Source organism: Dromiciops gliroides, chromosome 4 (assembly GCF_019393635.1).
Source record: "Dromiciops gliroides isolate mDroGli1 chromosome 4, mDroGli1.pri, whole genome shotgun sequence".
In the NCBI taxonomy this organism is placed as follows: Eukaryota; Metazoa; Chordata; class Mammalia; order Microbiotheria; family Microbiotheriidae; genus Dromiciops; species Dromiciops gliroides.
This window is the reverse complement of record NC_057864.1, coordinates 440,764,564-440,785,164: the sequence shown is the minus strand read 5'-3', so window position 1 is coordinate 440,785,164 and position 20,601 is coordinate 440,764,564. Positions and strand designations below refer to the sequence as shown.

Sequence of the window (20,601 nt, the reverse complement as noted above, 5' to 3'; positions counted from 1 at the left end):
TATAATTAACTTGCCTCCATCATTCTCCTCAATGACAAAAAATAACTGAAGGAAGATTTAAAATATCCTGATACCACGTGAGGATCAAGTGCTGGACATGGGAAGAGATGAGTTCAAATTCAGACACTAGATGGGTGGGTGACCCTCAGTAAGTTAATTACTTAACTTCTGAGTTTGTTTCCTCATCAAAAATAAAAATAATAATGCTTGTAGTAGCCACCTCTAGGATTCGAGGCTCAAATTAAAAAATCAATGTAAGGCGCTTTGCTCATTTTAGTCTACATAAATCTCGTATTTTAAACACAAGCTTTCTTCTTGGCAGTAATATACATTTCTTTTTGGTTTTATAATATTAATCAGAATAATTATGGAATTCTCAGTCTTGAAAAGACATGAGGGCGAATTCAGTCCAAATCCTTAATTTTACATATAAGGAAACAGACCCCCATCCCTGACTTCTATTTAAAATTGCCTTTCTTACTAGATCTTGATTAGGTTACTGAATACCTTCATTCAGAAAAATTAGCTGCCTTTAGTACAGAGCTCTCCCTGAAAACTACTAGAATATGCCTTCCTGTTTTAGTTCCCTTAAAACCCTTGTTTTAATTTAAACTGTTTTGAATATGTACATTCAGAGTCGCTTAGTCTTTGAAAGTTTGAAATACTTACAGTATATGCAGAATGTAGGGGTGGGTTTTTCTGCACTGATTTTTTTAAACTACCTTTTGGGGTCCTATAGGGTCCCTGGGAGAAGCCTAAGCTAAAGGGGTCCTTTTCTGGAGCATTTTCATTATGGTAGATGTCTTATTTTTGTCTACAAGTAGACTTGATCCCCTTCTGATTATTATTAGAGGCAAATTTAACAGCCAGTATTTTACCCCTTTTCTGCTTCACTAAAACCCATCCAGTTCTTATAGCTCCTTCCCTCTTTGTCTTGTGTGAAGTTAGCCCCAGGTTTTGATGCAGTCTCCAAATACTGACTTGCTGTGTCTTGTGGAAGTGACGATACAGGTTTGATTTTCGTGGTAGATTATTTCTGAATCTGACTTTTAAAACCAAGTACTGTGAAAAGTACTACTTTCAGGTACAGCTGTGGTAACTAACTGTAATCCCTCTCTGAGGACCTTCTAGGCTGTTGGGAGACATTCCTACCAAAAGACTGGAGCTATGCTGCCCCCCCACCCCCACTGGTGAATTTTTTGGCCACAGAAACGATGACTACCAAAGTGTGGAGGGTCTTTCGCGTACCATGGGAAGAGGAAAATAAAATACTAAGTCCCCATGCCAGTGAAATTATGGACCTTCTGAGGCCATGCAGAGAGGAAATGATCATTCTTTATTTGGTAGGAGTGAATGTGTCAGCATTCATGGAAACCAAGCATTTTCCTTCATATTTCAAGTGTGTATTCATTCCCATGTCAGTCAAAGTAAAGCTTTAATGTCGTTCTCTCCTAAGGAAGTTTTAGGTGAAACTTATTTGGTGAAAGTCAGTAGACACATATCAATGATTTTATTAGAATTACTTGTCTGAAGAGGACTCTACCTCCAACATCCTCTGAGGAGAAAAGAAACATTCTTGGTGTAGGGGAAGGGTAAGCACCCTGAAGTGCATTTACTTCAGTCAGTTGTGGTTCTGTGATATTGTCTGCGTTTCTCTTTGTTCCCTGGAAAACTGCTCTGAGGGAAAGGAAAGGTTTGTTTTTTATTTGTTTGGGTGGGTGTTTGGGTTTTTTCCCTGTAGGTTCCAAGAAAATTAAATGATAGTTTGTCTCAATTTCTAGGTACAGTTCCAATAAAGGAAGTACCTAATGATTTTTATCAATAATGTTGGCAAAATCCAGGTGTTCTGTTGTTAGCATCTTGATATAAGAAATACATTTCTGCTATTTATGTATAAGGGACTATATATATTTTGTGCCTCATAATATCCAAGAATGTCTGTGTGTGTGTGTGTGTGTGTGTGTGTGTGTGTGTGTGTGTGTGTGTGTGTGTGTGTGTTTTATTTCTTTTGAGGCTTGGCCTTCCATTCTTACCCTGGCTGGCAATAGGACAGCTCCTCCTGGGTTTGTTTCCATTGCTGGGCGCCATGCATAGAATCTTTGTCTTGTTGAGCTGGGCTGATTTACCCCTCCATGGCCACGTGGTGGCCCCTTGCTTCCGGGGCCACTGTTGTGTGGTCACTGGATCAGCTTTAGTCCTCCTTCAGCTCAGAATGCTTGAGCTCAGATGATCCACAATCCTCAGCTTCCCAGTAGCAACAATCCCAGGCTTGTGCCACTGCACCCTGCCAAAGAATGATTTCTGAAACTAACTTTGCACATTACCACTTGCCCAAAACAATTATTTGTGCCAGCAAAGCAGTCTGGTTTTATTACTCAGTTTTTACATGGTAATTTTTTTAAAAACTGCTTAATTCTTATTGATCAGCCGGGTGATGGGAATCAGAAATAAGAGTGACAGTCCATTTAAAACTTCATTCATTGAACATTTATTGAGCAACTATCAATGTGTACAACTAGAACTCTGAAGACCAAAAAAATAAAACTAGGGAAAAATTGGAGGGAAAAGGCTTGCTGCCCTTCCCCTTTTCCTGCCATTGGATACTGGGGGAAATGTAGAATTACCTACTTTTTCTTAAGCTGATGAGTAAAATCCTTTAAACATATGCTCATTTCCTCTGTTCCTCCAGAGTGATTTCTAAAATTATGTAATTGGATGACTGACTTGGGAGAAAGGAATACGTTAGATCATTAGAATTCTTTTCCACAGAGAACAAGTAGTATACTACAACTCCCAAATATAAGAAGATGTAATTCCTCTTCCATTTGCACAAATGGAAGTAACTAGTCCCTTCTTTATTTAATGGACCTCTTGGTGATTTTTAAAAATCTAGACATTGATATATACAATGTTTTACTTACATATATAATAAATAAAGACTTGTTACATGAATGTTTTCTTGTCCAACTAATAGAGACCTCAGAGGACTAAGAGCAAAGCAGACCCTTACTAAAAAGGCAGGCAGACTGATGATACCATTCATTTCTTTTTTTTCCCCTGTGATGTTGTAAAATCAAAGAACTACTTTTATTAAATGAGTTATTTTACACAATACGAACATCAATACAATTACAATTGTAAAAAAAAAATAGCAAGGATTAACTGATTTTTCAGGATTTTAAAATCTGGGCCCAAATAGACCTTTACATAGAATTGTCTTTGCATGAAGCTCAAAAAGGAACAGCATAAAAATGAGTATTTCTGTACCCCCCTTTTTTGTGGGGCAATGGGGGTTAAGTGATTTGCCCAGGGGTCACATAGCGGGTAAGTATCAAGTGTCTGAGGCTGAATTTGAACTCAGGTCCTCCTGAATCCGAGGCTGGTGCTTTTATCTACTGTACCATTCTGCTGCCTCCAACCCCTTTATTTTTGCTGAACAACAGTTTGTTAGAAAAGCAGCTGCAGGTTTTGTTACCTAAGGTCTGAGATAGTAGAAGAGTCTCAATAGGTGCCATGAATTCACCTGTAAACAACTTTATGCCTGAACATCAGGAAGTGGAGTCTTGGGATGTTTGCTCTCAAAGTGCTGTTTGAAGGTTTTGGGATCCTGCATTTGTGTCCCACAAACAGTGCAGGTATGTATCAAGGCAGACTTATCAGCAGCCTTCTGATCACCTCCTTGTTTCTTTTTTTGTCCAATTTATATTTCAGCATTTTCTGCTGAGACTGAATCTCCTGTCCAGGAGCCATATCAAGAGGGAACTGGATGTATTGCATAGTAAACAAAGGGGGTAAACTTGTACTTTGTAGTAGTAAAGTAAGTACCTTTAGTCCCATTTGTGACCATGGTGAAGTCATTTAACATATTAGAGCCTCAATTTTCCCCATCTATAAAGTGGGGATAATGATTTTGTACAGCCTGTCTGACTGGACTGTTGTCAGAAGAGCTTAAGAACAAGGAACCACTTTCTCATTTCTCTGTATCTTTACCAAATGGTAGCTCAATACTTTTCATAGAGTAGGTGTTTAATTTTTAAAAATTTGTTGAAGAGTTTGAATATACATAGCAGCAAGCTGGATACTAAAATAATTCTTGTCTTTTAGGGATTTAAATTTTAGCTATTGGGGCAGCTAGGTGGCTCAGTGGATAAAGCACTGGCCTTGGATTCAGGAGGACCTGAGTTCAAATCCAGACTCAGACACTTGACACCCATTAGCTGTGTGACCATGGGCAAGTCACTTAACCCCCATTGCCCTGCAAAAAAAAACCTCAAAAAACAAAACAAAAGAAATTTTAGCTATTTGGGAAAGCACAGGTAACAATTAGGGAGTAATTACATATAATTAAAAATGTGTCACCTACAAATTTGTATAATCTAAAACCATATTTTGAAATTCTTAGCCCAACAACGTGTGTGTGTGTGTGTGTGTGTGTGTGTGTGTGTGTGTGTGTGTGTAGAGTGATCACTTGGACAAGCAATTGATATCAATTGGCCCAGAATTGAGGAGGAGAAACTCAGGTTGGGGGCAGCTAGGTGGCACAGTGGATAAAGCACCAGCCCTGGATTCAGGAGGACCCGAGTTCAAATCCGGCCTCAGACACTTGATACTAGCTGTGTGACCCTGGGCAAGTCACTTAACCCTCATTGCCCCCCCCACACACACACACAAAAAAAACAAACCCCAAACCCAAACCAAGTAGCTGCATGGCTCCTTTATTGATCTGACCCTGCTGCAGAAGCCATCTTGTTCACACCAGCCTTCTCCTGTTAATACTGCATGGCTTCAAATCATGGAGTGTCATTTTTTTTCAGAAGAATCAAAATCACAAGCCAGAGGGCAGTGGAAAGACGGACACATGGTAGGTGTGAGCAGCATCTTAGACAACTGTCACTTTTGCACAAGAAGTAGCATAAAAATGTTAAGGTTGTTCATGACTAGAAAAGGATGTGGAATACTCACATGTTGAGGGGAGATAAGAGGGACTTTCTGAGAGGGAAGATTGGTAGCCTGGATGTAGCTTTAAGTGTACTGGGTAATTCCTTTATGGCAGATGTAGGGAAGGAAGTTGGCCAAAAAGATGCAGTGAGAGGGAATGGAAGGACTTCAGTTTACCCTGATGATTTTCACACACCTCTCTCGGGTTTCTCATTTCTAGCGGGATATAGAGTAATAGAAGGTAGAACAGTGAGGGACAAGAAAGATTACCTAGTAGTGTGATATTGGATTTTACAGTTGAAAGTGCCCATGTTAGGAGCAGCTAGGCGATGCAGTGGATAAAGCACCAGCCCTGGATTCAGAAAGACCTGAGTTCAAATCCAGTCTCGGACACTTGACATTTACTAGCTGTGTGACCCTTTGCAAGTCACAATCCTCATTGCCCTGAAAAAAAAAAACCCAAACAAACAAAAAAAGAAAGTGGCCATGTTGAGCGACTTAAGTTCACACAGACAGTTTATAGCTGAGCCAGGAGTCAGAGCCTGTGTCTCAATGTAGACCAAAGGCATGATTTGAGTTTAGTGGTATTAGGGAAGAATTTTTTTAGGTGGGTTTACTCTTTAAATCAGATTTTTAAAAAAGTGACTAGATCTATGCATAGGGGAGGATCAGTCTGTTAGTGATATGAGGGATAGATGGGAGATCCAAGTAAGTGGTGATAAGGGTGTAGATATTGGGAATAGAAGGGAGGAATGCAAGAGGTAGTGAGATGGAATAGGATTTGATAACTAATTGTATGGGAAAGAGAATAGCCAAGATAAATTCCAGAGATTTAAACCTTGGAGACTGAATGGATGGGACTGTCAGAGATAAAAAAAAAATAGTTAAATCTGAAAAGGGAGCAGGTATAGGGGAAAAAAAAACCACGAGTTAGGCATTTAATTTGACGAGTTGGAGATATCAGTGAGATGTTTAGTTTGAAATAGCCGGTAGAGTGGAGATATAGGTCTTTAGCTCAGTAGAGAAGTCAGGACTAGGGTGAGGGATTTAACATAAAGATAGTCCGTCAGTAAGGTCTTCTTTGGACTTATGCTCACTCTTTTGCTTTTCCTTCCTCCCTCCTGCCCTCCTTTTTAGGATTGGGGATACCTAAGCATGATTACAGGTAAATCAGAATGAACACAGTTGTGCTAGGGAGAAATCAGAGATGGGAGAAGGGATGTCTGTTGGAATGGTATTACACGGGTGAGAATACTAAATAAATAAGTAAATACTGAGGCTGTCTTCTCAGAGGGAAGGAAGAGAGGATGCTGCTGCTAAAGTTTGAACAGTGAGAGGAAGGGAGCCAATCAGTAGTGTCACCTGTTGACCAGCATAGGAAACTATCTGGCCCAATATCCCTTCCCTTTGAGGGAAGGGGATAATATAGTCAGTAAACATGTCCTCTTCACCCCTTTTCCTTTTCATTGTTTACAGTTCACAGATTGTTTAAATTGAAATTTGTTCATGTACATCTTTGTCTTGTTGAACTTTCTTTCCTACTCTTCAAATTTCTTACCCAGTTACTGGAGGGGGAAAAAATCTATTGCCCCTTCTCCTTCTGTTTGTGAGTTAAAAGTTTATCAAAGAAAAGGAATGGGGTAATATGTTTTGCATGATTGACCACGTATAGGCTATGACAAATTGCTTACTGTCTCTGGGAGGGGGGAAGGAAGGGAGAGAGAAAATTTGGAATTCAAAAATTTTAAAGAATTAATGTTAATTAATTGTTAATTAATTGTCTTTATGTGTAACTGGGGAAAAATAAAATATTTTTAAAAGAAAAGGAAAGGAACACTGTAACTGTTAAAGTGAAAATGAACATCATCAGTTCTGTCATCTTCTAAAACCCAGAATTGCTCTTCAGAAACTTTGCAAGTTCTCATCTTTTAGTTTTAATTACTAGTATTAACATATTAGGACATTTAGTATTTTCTCTTGCAAATAAATGTACAGGATTCCAATTTGTGGGCTAGCCGAGGGGCCTAGAGTTCAAACGTTTCCGTGAAGGAAGAGATGATCAGAATTCCAAATAACCAGTTTACAAATGAGCATTTCAAATACAGCCTTTTTAAATTTGAGAATCTCTAGTTGAGGTAATAAGCTTTTTAGCTGACTACTTATTAATAATGAGTCTTGAATAATCAGAAGTTGTCCCTATGTATTAGGAGTGAGACTTTTTTTCCCTTAAGCCTCAGATTGTTCAGTGAACATTGCTGTCATCTAAAGCTGAAATGTTTTCACATCACAGCATTGGAGGGAGCCTCAGAGGTCATCTATTCCACCCCATTACCACAAAGGAATGCCTACCATAGCATATGGTAATCCATCCTCAGTATGCACACCTTTAATGAAGAATAACCCACCACTCAAGGCAGCCCCTTCCACTCTAGGATGGCTCTAATTGTTAGGAAATTTTTATTAACATTAAGCCAAGTTGTAGCTTCCACATGTTGCTCCTGTTCCTGTCATTTCCGGGGCCAAACAGAACCACTTTAATCCCTTGTCTGCATGATAGGTCTTCAAATATCTGAAGACAGCTAGCATATCTCTTATAAGTGACCATTAGATTAAATATGCACAGTTTCAGGAGGGACAGCTAGGTGGTGCAGTGGATAAAGCACCAGTCCTGGATTCAGGAGGACCTGAGTTCAAATCTGACCTCAGACACTTGACACTAGCTGTGTGACCAAGGGCAAGTCACTTAACCCTCATTACCGACCCCCCCCCCAAAATGCACAGTTTCAACATCACCACACATGCGTAGACTGAAGGCTCTTAAGGAACACTAAAGTTGACTTCCTGGACACTAACTTATCAATGTTCTTAAGCTTTTTTGTTTCATGGACTCCTCTGATAGTTGGTGAAGCCTGTAGACTCATTTCTCATAAGAATGTTCTTAAATGGGGGCAGCTAGGTGGCACAGTGGATAAAGCACCAGCCCTGGATTCAGGACAACCTGAGTTCAAATCTGGCCTCAGACATTTGATACTAGTTGTGTGACCCTGGGCAAGTCACTTAACCCTCATTGCCCCATAAAATTTTTTTAAAAATTAAAAAAAGAATGTTCTTAAATACAAAGAATAAAATAAAATTACAAAGGAAATTAATCACAATAAAATAGTTTTTAATTAGACCACAGATTAAGAACTCCTATTTTATTAGGTGTACATTCGGATGCATAATGAAATCTGGGCAATAGCTATTCTTCATCCATTTGGTCTTTTATGTGTGGATGAACAAGCCAAATTCCTTTGGGTTGCTGCATATCTCTTCCAGGTTTTATAGTATCTTGACAAAATAAGTACAACATCATCTGAAAAAAAGTAGCATTTGGAGGACCTCTCCATCAATGTGGAATCCCTCCTTGACCTGGAATGTGTTAGATCTCATCTATTACAGTGATGAGTCTTTGTGACCAGCATAAAGCTCCCTGTTCTGTGCTAACCTGATAAACAGCCCAGTCAAATCTTATGTTCTTCATACCCTTCAGTCACTTGGGGGTGGTAAAGATAGAGTCCATTGTTGAATATTGTATGTGAAAGCCTACTTATTCCCAAGTATTACTGCATTTGGAATGCTGACTCTCATAAAGATTTTATATAGAAAAGAGAGCGGTCAGGTTGGTGGTGGTTGATGTTTTCTTACCTGGCCTTTTTTTGGTGATAACTATTTAGGGAACTCCCCCCTGCCACACACACACCTTTGGTATCTTCTCCTTTAGCTACCTTATAACTTGGTCCTTCAATGACTTCACCATTTTATTGCCTGCAGCATAGATCTCCTGTTTCTATCTGCTCCAATCCCAGCTGCTTTTCCTGAATTTGATTTTTTTTTAGTGCTGTTTCTACTTCTCAAGGATGCCTATTATGTTGGGGTCCAAGTGTGATGGTGTTGACCAGTGAAGATTGGTCTGACTGGTATGACCCAGACTCCCAGGAGACAAGTAGGCCAAGGCTAATTAACCCTTTTTAGCTTCTTGCTAAATTGGTTAATTCCTCTACTTCCTACTCTTTATTTCTCCACTCCTTATTAGGCAAACCCTCACTTTGTTCCTCCTATGCATAATAGGGCAGGTCTCCCATTGGTGTCATACTGGCTTTGTTTCAAATGAGACAAAGTTTGAGCCCTGAAGAGCTTTGGATTTTCAACCCGAGCATGGGTATTACGCCCAACCATCCCTGTGTGCTGCCCACTGCTAGAAATGTACGGCTGGCATGGAGATCACACGCTTGAGACTGTCCCTGCTAGCAACTGTGCTCTTCCCCTCGTGAGTAGCAATGTTTCCTTAAGGTTATCTGTGTGTGGGCTGCTGTTTTTCATCCAGACTCCTCTATACTATTTGTGGCTCTCTTCTTGATGGGAAAAAGTCCCTTGTAATAATTTCTGCATATCATTTCCATTTGTCTTCTAGTTTTGTCCTTTTCTAGTTTTTATCCTTGAATATTCTTGAGATGACTTTATATATTTGTATATCTTGTTATGCTTTCTTTAGATTGGTCTTACGCTGAATTATTTCTTTGCTCTATAAGATTTCTTGTTTAGTCATTTTTGGTTGTGACTCTTTTGGGGTTTTCTTGGCAAAGATACTGGAGTAGTTTGTCATATCCTTCTCAATCTCGTTTTACTTACAGATGAGGAAACTGAGGCAAACAGGGTCACACAACTAGTACGTGTCAAAGGTTAATTTGAATATAGGTTTTCCTGATTCCAGGCCTGGCAGGCACTCTATCTGCTGTACGGTACGGCTGGCTGTCTCTTATTAGATGATACTGCTTTTAATTGTCCATCATCCTTCTTGGTAAGATTTTAGAAATGAATCTATATTTTAACTTGTTGGCCATGGCAGCCATCTCTCTCAGCAAGTAAGTTAAATGTCTGCTGCCTTGATGTGCAAAGAATCCCTTCTATGGGTTTCCTTTTTCCTCCATTATAGCTAAAACACAGAGAACATTTTGTTCTTTTTAGTTTTACTCACCATCCTCAGCTGATTCCGATCATATTTTCATAAGACAATGCCATACTTTTATATTCATACTCCATTACCTGGCCTTGCCTCCGTTTTCTACATATTTCTTTGTAAATATAAGTTAGTTGGGTTCCCTGTGCATCTTGTGAGAATTGGTTTCTTCAGATAATTTTTCTCACTCATTGGAATGTTTCCTCTTGTGTCTTTTGGAATTTCATCCTTGAATTTTCCACAATTCCTGGCTAACTTCTCCCTGTAGAACTGTTCTGTTTCTGCCTGTTCCTCTGAACCCTTTGAAGTTTGCTTTCCTAAAATCTAGGGTTTATGACAGACTATATACCTAGTTTTCTTCTCCTCTGTCACAAACTGTAAGAGTGAGCAATCAATTCCCCTTAAAGTTCCCATCATTTTCACACCAGCAGCCAGGTCTCTCTGTTCATGAGTATCAAATCCAGAATAAAATTTCCTCTTGTTGATTCTTCTGTTATTTGGAGAGAGAAAATATTTTTAGGGCAAGTCAAGACATTATTAGCTGCTTTGCTTTTGACATGGATAGTTGCAGCAGGTATAGATAATTCAAATTTCCCATTACTACTGTATCATGCCTCTGTGCCAGGTTTATCTGTTTCTCGAATTCCTCATTTTTTTTTCTTTTGTCCAGGGAGTCTGTAGAATACACCGCTACAAAATCTCTTGTGTCTCTTCCCACATCGAGATTTCACCCAAATGGTCTGTAACATCATTTAGAGAGGGTGTTGGGACTCTGCTTAAATTCTCTGTCTCTCAATCAATTTTTAACTCAAAATTTAAACAATTGAAATTTTTGGTAGCTTTACAGTTTTTCTGCCTAGTTGATGTTAATTTTAATTATTTTGTTTGTTTTTTTGCAGGGCAATGAGGGTTAAGTGACTTGCCCAGGGTCACACAGCTAGTAAATGTCAAGTGTCTGAGGCCGGATTTGAACTCAGGTCTTCCTGAATCCAAGGCCAGTGCTTTATCCACTGTGCCATCTAGCTGCCCCAATTTTAATTATTTTTAAATCCCTTTATTCTTTGACTTTGGTATGGAAATCAGTTGATAGATTAGTATACTTTTTTCTTTTATTGAACTAATAAGAGCTTGCAATTTTGTACTGATTATTCTTTGCCCTTTGGCATTGTAAGGTTTATGGTCTAATGGTTTACTTGCAGGGGTTACCAGCAGTTCATGCCTAAATATTGAAGTGGAGGTTGGTGGTGTCCTCATTTTGGGGGCACCTGAAGCTGACAGTCATTAAATGACTTGACCAGGGTTCCAGTCCTTTTTCTATTATGCCACTGAATCCTGAAGTGAGAGGACCATTAAGGGACCCTTTTCTGTTTCAAATATACAAGAGATACATTATATTAGAAGATTATGGCTTCCTGGAGAGGATATAGATAATAATTCTTTGAAGTTTTCATAATTATTAGTGAATTTAAATTTTTCTCTCATGGTAATTTGCTCATTATCACTATATTTTAAAAATCTGTTTCATGGGTTCATTTTGACCAAATAATTCAACACTAGTAACAATTTCTGTCAGTGAGCTTTTCTGTACTTAGCTAATGTCTTGTGTTTTTTTTTTTTTTAATTTTTTTGGTAAGGCAGTTGGGGTTAAGTGACTTGCCTAGGGTCACACAGCTAGTGTTAAGTGTCTGAGGCCGAATTTGAACTCAGGTCCTCCTGACTCCAGGGCCAGTGCTCTATCCACTATGCCACCTAGCTGCTCCTGTACTTAGCTAATGTCAAAAGGCAATCGCTATGTCTTATGACTTAACACTAACCAGGCTCTTAGACAATCTATATCACTCAGAGCATACTTGAAATCTGATGGTGATGGAAAATGATTGATTCACAATATCTTTTTAATTTGGGGTGGGGGTGGGGCAATGAGGGTTAAGTGACTTGCCCAGGGTCACACAGCTAGTAAGTGTCAAGTGTCTGAGGCCGGATTTGAACTCAGGTCCTCCTGAATCCAGGGCTGGTGCTTTATCCACTGCACCACCTAACTGCCCCCACGATATCTTTTTTTTTTTTTAATGGGGCAATGGGGGTTAAGTGACTTGCCCAGGGTCACACAGCTAGTAAGTGTCAAGTGTCTGAGGCCGGATTTGAACTCAGGTCCTCCTGAATCCAGGGCTGGTGCTCTATCCACTACGCCACCTAGCCGCCCCCCCCCCCCCATATCTTTAATGCCCTTAGATATTAAGTCCTATAAGAACATTGGAAGTTTTTTGTTTTGTTTTGGTTTTTGGTAACTGAATCTTGGAACTAGAACTTTGTAGTTAGTGACTTAGGTCCTAGTGATAGGCTGCTTTCTTCCCAAGAAGAGCATGGAAAAGAAAATGCTGTTAAGAAATTTGAATTGGTTAATATTCATGTAAAGGAGAATAGAGACCTGGATGTCAGTGCATTCATATAAGGCCAGACCACCAGTATGCCACTTGCTTTTTTCTTTAACCAGAGCATATTAATTCACAGATGAACAAAATATCATTCTGTCTATTTTAAGAAACTTAGGCAAGTAAATTGAGTTGGTGTGTCTAGATATGTATACTCTAACCCAGTCCAAATCAGAAGTAAGTATAATGGTAGGCCATCATTCTTGAATTTTAAAATTGTAGCTTTTGAACATATCACAGCTGCTTGTGGAATACTATTGGAAGATGAGGATGGAAGAGATATCAAGTATTTCCTTTCTCATTTTCTGTTGAACTGTGGGTTCTACTTATTGTTGAAGTAGCCCTACATCTTTCCAGTATACGTATGCATATCATTTCTCGGTTACTCTGCCTCTTCAGAGCTTTCCTTAGTTGATAATATTATACCCACTTACAAAGTATGTTATGATGGCATTTAGGGGACAAGGTGTGGCGAACAAAAGTAAAAGGTAAGTTTTGTCAAAAGAAAAGCAAGAGTGACTAGAACCCAGGAAATGAACTTGATTATGAAGACAAAGAACTGGACATAAACTATCCTGGATACACTGTGCAGAAGGGTCTCAGAAACGATCTACGCTCAGTTAATTAGTAAACATTAAGAATTTTCTATCTGCCCTTTGGCAAAAAAAAAAAAAATCAGAAAAGAAATACAGAAAAACAAGATTCTTGGGGAAAAGTTGGGGTGCCACCCCAGAATCTGAGTTAGAAGAGACTGCAGAGGCCATCGAATCCAATGTGTACACAAAGACAATTCTTCTCTACAACAAAACTGAAAAAGATCATTCACCCTCTACTTTAAAACCCTGAGGAATTGGAACTCACTGTCCCAAAGCAGCCTCTAACACACTTTTGAACTGTCATTTTTTTCTTTAAAATGAACCTAAATCTGATTCTCTTAAAATTCTACCCATCACCCCTAATCTTTCAGGGGCAAGTCTAACCCTTCGTCATGATAGCCCCTTTTTTACAATAAACAATCCACCATTTTTTTCTTGTCGTTATTCTCATCTTATTTAGCATAATGTCACATTCCAAAAAGTTGAAATACATTTTGTTGTTGGTAGATTGACTTTAGGTTTCAGTTCTCTCTGGGACTTATAGTAAGAAAGAAGCAATCAGTACCTGTGTGACTGATCCTAGTTGCTGAACAGCAACTCGGTTCTAGCCTTTGGCTTTGCACATAAGCTTGCAATGAAAATAAGCAGGGCAGGAGTCCCAAACTAAAGGGTATCAGGCAGTTCAGTTTCTCTACACCTTCAGAGCCTCCCAATGGGCTAATAATGCCTGATTCCAGTAGCAATCTGCTGAAACCCAGGGTCACACAGCTAGGAAGTATCAAGTGTCTGAGGCCGGATTTGAACTCGGGTCCTCCTGACTTCAGGGCCCGTGCTTTATCCACTGCACCACCTAGCTGCCCCCTCTTTTAAGCATTTCTGATGAAAAGGACTAGAAGTCAAGTTTGAATCCTGAAATACAAATAGAAGATTTCAGAGAAATATAAAAAGGTAAATTTATCTGAGCTTTTGGAAGGACTTCTACAGTAATGCAATGCTAACATTCTTTCAAAAAAAGGAAAAGAACCAAGGACCCTTCAGAAATTTAGTGTCTTCAAGAGGAATTAAGACTCAATTTTTTTTTAAAGATGGGGAAAAGACCCTAGAATTCATTTAGCCCAAACTTCTTAATTTATTTTTTAATTTAGAATTTTATTTTCCCAAACCTCTTTATAGGTGAAAAAAACTAATGTTCAGGTTAAGTGATTTACCCAAGGTTTCAAGTTACCAGCAGATCAGAATTAGAACTCAGACCTGGGACTCCCAAACCAGCTTTCTTTTCACTACACTAAAATAGTCAATGTTATTCGGCATTTGAAAACAGGGTTTCATGAGGTTAATGGGGAGCTGAGAGAATTTACCTAGAAAAGGCTATGTTAGTCACGCTTTAGCATTGAGCTTGAACATAAACTCCAATACTCACTAGCTATATGACCACAATCAAATCACTTTCTCTCTCTAATCCTATTTCTTCACCTGTAAAATGGATCACAAAATAACAGATTTAGAGCTATTAAGAATGGTATCGGGGCAGCTAAGTGGCACAGTGGATAAAGCGCTGGCCCTGGAGTCAGGAGTACCTGTGTCCAAATCGGGCCTCAGACACTTGACACTTACTAGCTGTGTGACCCTGGGCAAGTCACTTAACCCCCATTGCCCCGCAAAAAAAAAAGAATGATAGGGTAGAAGCCAACTATTCCAAACTTCTTATGTTAAAGATGAGAAACCTGAGGCCCAAGAGTTAAACAATTTGCTAAAAAAATAACACTTCGGGGTGGGGGTGGGAGCAGCTAGGTGACGCAGTGGATAGAGCACCAGCCCTGGATTCAGGAGGACCTGAGTTCAAATCCGACTACCTCAGACACTTGGCACTTACTAGCTGTGTGACCCTGGGCAAGTCACTTAACCTCAATTGCCTCCCTCCCCCCCAAATAATAACACTTCGACTTCCCTCTTCACAGAATTGTTTAAGGAAAGGAACATTATAAATTTTGAAGTGATACATAAAGATGAATTATTATTATAAAGTCTCATAACTCATTCATGTCTAATCTTTTCCTCTCCATTGGCCCTTTCACATTTACATACACTCAATTTTTTTCAACTCTTAAAAAAAAAGCTTTTCCTCAACCTTTTTACCCTATCTGGGTATTATCCCATCTCCTCACCTCAACTGTGACTAGTATAACCTTTTCTAGGTAATTTATGATCCGGCTTTCAGAAAAAACTCTTTATATACCTAGAGACAACTACCATGTTCCTCCTTATGTCTTCTCTTCTTCAGGCCAAACCTCCCTATTTCCCTCAACTGGTCCTTTACCACCCACCTTAGTTGTATGTTCCCCTGAAGCACTCATGTTAAACTGTGTCCTTCCTAAAATGTGGTGCCCAGAACTCAAATTCCAGCTGCTATGACTGCTATTTAAGTGAATCCTTTTTTCCCTTCCTTTCAAAATCCCCATGTTTAATTCCCAAAGACTTTTCATCATTTTCAGAGTTTCATGGAGCCCCAAGCATCCTAGAATATATACTCTTGAATTGTATTCTTTGCTGTTTTGGGGGTTTTTTTAAGCAGGGCAATGAGGGTTAAGTGACTTGCTCAGGGTCACACAGCTAGTGTCAAATGTCTGAGGCCAGATTTGAACTCAGCTACTCTTGACTCCAGGGCCGGTGCTCTATCCACTGCGCCACCTAGCTGCCCCTTGAATAGCATTCTTAACCACAGACCAAATATTTATCCAAATAAAGGAACTCACAATACATATCTGTCAATGGCTCACTACAACATGAAATGCAGGAAACAGTCTCCAGCTGCCTTAATTTGTAATTCAACCTAGATATTTAAGGTCCTGTTATAAGCATAATTCTTACATCACAAGCTAAAAGCTAAATGGTACTTCACATTGTTCATTGATAAATTTCTGGGTTCTTCCAATACCCAAGAATGGTGGGTTTTTAATTGGAATTTCTCCAAAGCACCATCCCCACCCCCCTTCTTGTGCCTCTAGACTTTTTCTCTCTGTTTTTCTCTGCCCATATTTTATCTCACTGTATCTACCACAGCCATGTACACATAGATAGTTCAAGTGCATTGCTAAATATTATTACAGTGCTAACTATAGCTTTCTATCAAGGATCTGTGCCAAATACTGTAATATGTTTGTGCAAGATTTTGTTAAAAGTTTCATTTAAAATTGGAACTGCATTTAGCTAAAAGTGCTTTTTATAGTGAATACAATTTCAGAACTTAAGACTCAGTTTTCTCACCTGTAAAACCAAGTGGTTACAAAAATATTAGATGATTATTTTACATGCTATTAATCTAAAGGTAGAAATCAAGATATAGTTGAGGATCACCTTATTCACTTACCTGGACTGATTAAAAACACTTATTAAAAACACTTACTGGACTGATTAAAGCCTTTACAGACTGCTCTTCTGAATGTCCACAGGACTAAAAGAATCCCTTCTCTATGTGCTTAAAAATATCAATGAACAAATTCCAACATTAGGAAGGGAAAAAGAAAATAAACTTCACTCTACACCAAGTCTATCACCACCTAGCTCCCCCTATTTAATTAAAAAAAATCTCTCCATTTTTGTAGGTATTCATGCTGTTCGTATGGAAAATCCAATTTTTGCTTTTGAGTTTCTGTTCAATGTTGTTAACAATTTTTATTATGTAACTTCAAAAGGGCCTTCACTGCTGCAAGGCAGTCCTTTTACAACTCTCTCTCTTTTTTTTTTTTTTTGGGTGGGGCAATGAAGGTTAAGTGACTTGCCCAGAGTCGTACAGCTAGTAAGTGTCAAGTGTCTGAGGCTGGATTTGAACTCGGGTCTTCTGGAATCCAAGGCCAGTGCTTTATCCACTGCGGCACCTAGCTGCCCCCTTTTTACAACTCTCTAAACAATGAACTCTATCCCACCATTGGCTCTTCCAAACCTTTTTCTCCTTCAACTTCCCCTGACTTCCTATTCCCTTTTTCAACCTAGAACAATACCTTATATTTTACTGAAAAGACTGAGGTCATTCCCAGAGAATTCCCTCTTCATATCACATCACCCAGATGGCTTCTGCCACTATCTCCCCTTTCACCCATATCTCATGTGAAGAAATAGCCCTTCTCTTTGACATGTGGGCTACATGCACAAGTGATCCTTTTGAACAGATTGCCCCCTCTATCATCTTCATTCTCACTTTACCCCTTATCTACTGACTGCTTCCCTATTGCCAAAAACATGCCCATGTCTACCCCATCTTCCAGAAATGCTCACTTAATCTATCTACTCCCACTAGCCATCGTCTCTTTTTTTATAAATAGCTTTTTTTTTTTTTTGCAGGGCAATGGGGGTTAAGTGACTTGCCCAGGGTCACACAGCTAGTAAGTGTCAAGTGTCTGAGGCCAGATTTGAACTCAGGTACTCCTGAATCCAGAACCGGTGCTTTATCCACTGTGCCACCTAGCCGCCCCCACATCGTCTCTTCTTTTGTGGCCAAACTTGAGAAGGCTCTCTTTTTAATTTTTCTACAGTTCGGATTCCTCATCATTCACCCCAAACCAGCAAACTAGTGTGGTAGTCCAGGTGTGAGGTGATGAGGGCAATGCACTGGCACTGACTTTGCTGCTGACCTTCTTTCTTAGGGTTCTTACAGGCTTCTGGCTGACTTGTGTAGAAGACCCTATAGTTGGAGTTAGCGGTCCTTATTCAGTTTGGTACAAAATTAGGGGTTTTCTGGAGTAGATGTGTTGGAATTGGGTGGATTGCTTCCCATGTAATTTTGACCAGAATCCTCTCTGATCCTAAACCTAGGATTCTATGGAATATATTTACAATTATTGGGTATGTTATTAGGCTAACAGGATTTTTGCTTAAATTTAATTTTTAAGTAAAACAGCAGATTTTATATCATTGATTTTTCTCATCCTCACCTAAATAGGAATATTGGGGGGAAAGTGTCATTCTTTATTCAGTCATTAAATCAGTTCACAATCCTTAGGGCACTTGCCTTCAAAGTTCCCAACAGAAAGTCTTAAAGGTATTTAGCAAGTTAATGGGGAAACTACTGGGAACTCACTGGTAGCAGTTTACAGTCAATGCCTTTTGAGATTATATCGGTTAAAGTATAACAACACTCGCCATATCGATGGGGCAGTTTTGTCATTTAGATAGCAACAACTGAAACCTACTTGCAGCTACCTGTGAAACTTTTAGGTTTTTGAATTGCAAATAGGTGATCTTGATTTTATTTAAAATATAAACTTTTAAAATTCCTCTTGTGAAGGATAGATTTTAAATGCTTTTAAATGTTCTACATAGTACATTATAGTTTTCTCGAAATAACATTTCATTTAGCTTCCCTGTGAGTTTCAACACAGGAAGCCGTTTGCATAAGCTTATTATAGCAGAGCCAGGATTAGAAGTTTTGATCATTAATACTGTGATCAAAACATATTAATGGCTTTCATGGCTCTTGGGTTTTGGCCAACTAAGTATGACAAAAACCCCCAATTTCTTCCCACTATCAGCACTTCTGCTTGCCTTCTTACAAGGATATATGTGCCATTTACTTTTATTCTGTAATTTGGGTGGGGGACGGAGGGGGTAAAAAACTAGGATGGGGAGAAATTTTAGTAACTTGGGTTGAATGGTATTAGATTCTGTGAAGCTAGTCCAAAGGCCACTTGTAGGGACAACCCGCTGTGTCAGCTACTTTTAAAACTTAAAACTGGAACTCTCCAGTAAAACAGCATTTTTAAAAAAATTATAGTAGAACTTAATCAGAAAGATTTAAAAGTTTCCAAGTGAACCTCACACTTTGCACTATATTTCCCACACTATAGAAACAAGTTTTTAAATGTACTGATTCTGGACTCTTCTGCTTTAATATTAAGTTCAAAAACAGGTCATCCTTATCACTTTGGAAAACATCACACATAAAGGTCTTTGTGTTAGACTTGGGTGGAGGAGGGGGAAACATAAAAAACATAATGAAGACTGTACCCAGCGTCCTTGGCTGTTTTGTAACTCCTTTCTGGGGGAAAAAAAACCCAGAGAAGTGACTAGCTTTTGCAGTCAGTTATTTCTTCGCATGAATTGTTGAACTTGAGATTTGGAAGAAACCTAGTTCAATTCCCTTATGTAGATTACAGCCTTTTCATGCAGAGCCAGATACTGCATTAAAAAGGAAAATAATTCAGAAAGTCTTGAAAGGCTTGAAGTGTTTTACCCATCACTCCTAGGGATCATAGGATTACACCCCGCCCCCAATCAGAACTTTCTTAAGGTAAAATGACAAAAAGAGCTTCTCTTCCATCACTTTTAGCCTATATAGTATGAGGCAGTCAGAAATAATATAGCAAGGCTAATAGGAAAAGAACAATGCAGGATAAACTTAAATTTTAATCCACTCAAGCCTTTGGGTTTTAGAATACTCATAGTATCTATGCTCCTTTTTTTCAGAGGGATATTTTAAATGAGTTGAGGGGCAGCTAGGTGGCACAGTGGATAGAGCACCTGGATTCAGGAGGACCTGAGTTCAAATCTGGCCTCAGACAATTTACACTTACTAGCTGTATGACCCTGGGCAAGTCACTTAACCCCAATTGCCTGCGTGCCCCTCCCTCCTCCCCCCCCATACACACACACACACACACACACACACACACACACACACACACACAGTTAAATGAGTTGAGAAAAGGGTTTTACTTCAGAAATTTTATCCCTTTCAAATTGCTTATTTATGTCTTCTTTTAAAAAAATTTATCCTTTTTGAACTTAAATACAAAAGAAAAAAAACATTTCCATGTATAGTGCAGTGCGTTGTGCAGAACACAAAGAGGATTCAATATAAAATCACAAATCTTCATTTCACACTGTTTACTTTTTAAAAAATAACTATATAATAAATACTATACATTGTTTTTAAAACTACCCTGCTTTTCTGTGCTTTCTGAGTTTTCTTTTGTTTTCTGCTATACACTTTTTATTTTTTCCCCCTCTTCACTCTGTTCTAGAGAAGGCTACCATTTGACACGTGTGCATGTACACACATAAATATAAAATCATACTATACAAACTTCTATTTAGCAATTCTTTCTCGGGGGGTGGATAGCTTTTTCCTTCACAGGTCCTTTGTAGTTGATTTGAGCATTTATTTATAATGCTCAAAATAACTTAGTCTTTTATAATTCTTCAATATTGTTACTGTAATCAATGTTCTCATGGTTTTACTCAGTTCACTCTTCATTATTTCATGCAAGCATTTCCATGTTTTTGTAACATCAACCTGCTTATCATTTCTTTCTTTCTTTCTTTTTTAGTGAGGCAATTGGGGTTACATGACTTGCCCAGGGTCACACAGCTAGTAAGTGTTAAGTGTCTGAAGCCAGATTTGAACTCAGGTACTCCTGACTCCAGGTCCAGTGCTCTATCCACTGTGCCACCTAGCTGCCCCTGCTTATCATTTCTTATAGCACAGTAGTATTCCATCACAACCATATACCATAACTTGTTTAGCCTTTCCCCAATCGATGGGCATCCCCTCAATTTTCAGTTCTTTGCCACCATAAAGAGAGCTGCTATAAGTATATATAGGTAAGAACCTTTTTCCTTGATTACCTTGGGAGACCTAATA

The 20,601-nt window shown here is 38.9% G+C and overlaps 1 protein-coding gene and 1 pseudogene across 2 annotated transcripts in view; one reads left to right on the top strand and one right to left on the bottom strand.

Moving 5' to 3' along the window:
- SLC16A1 (solute carrier family 16 member 1) overlaps positions 1 to 20,601 on the top strand; it is a 39,853-nt gene that overhangs the window by 2,185 nt on the left and 17,067 nt on the right. The window lies entirely within an intron of this gene.
- On the bottom strand, positions 3,536 to 3,750 carry LOC122726301 (annotated as a pseudogene).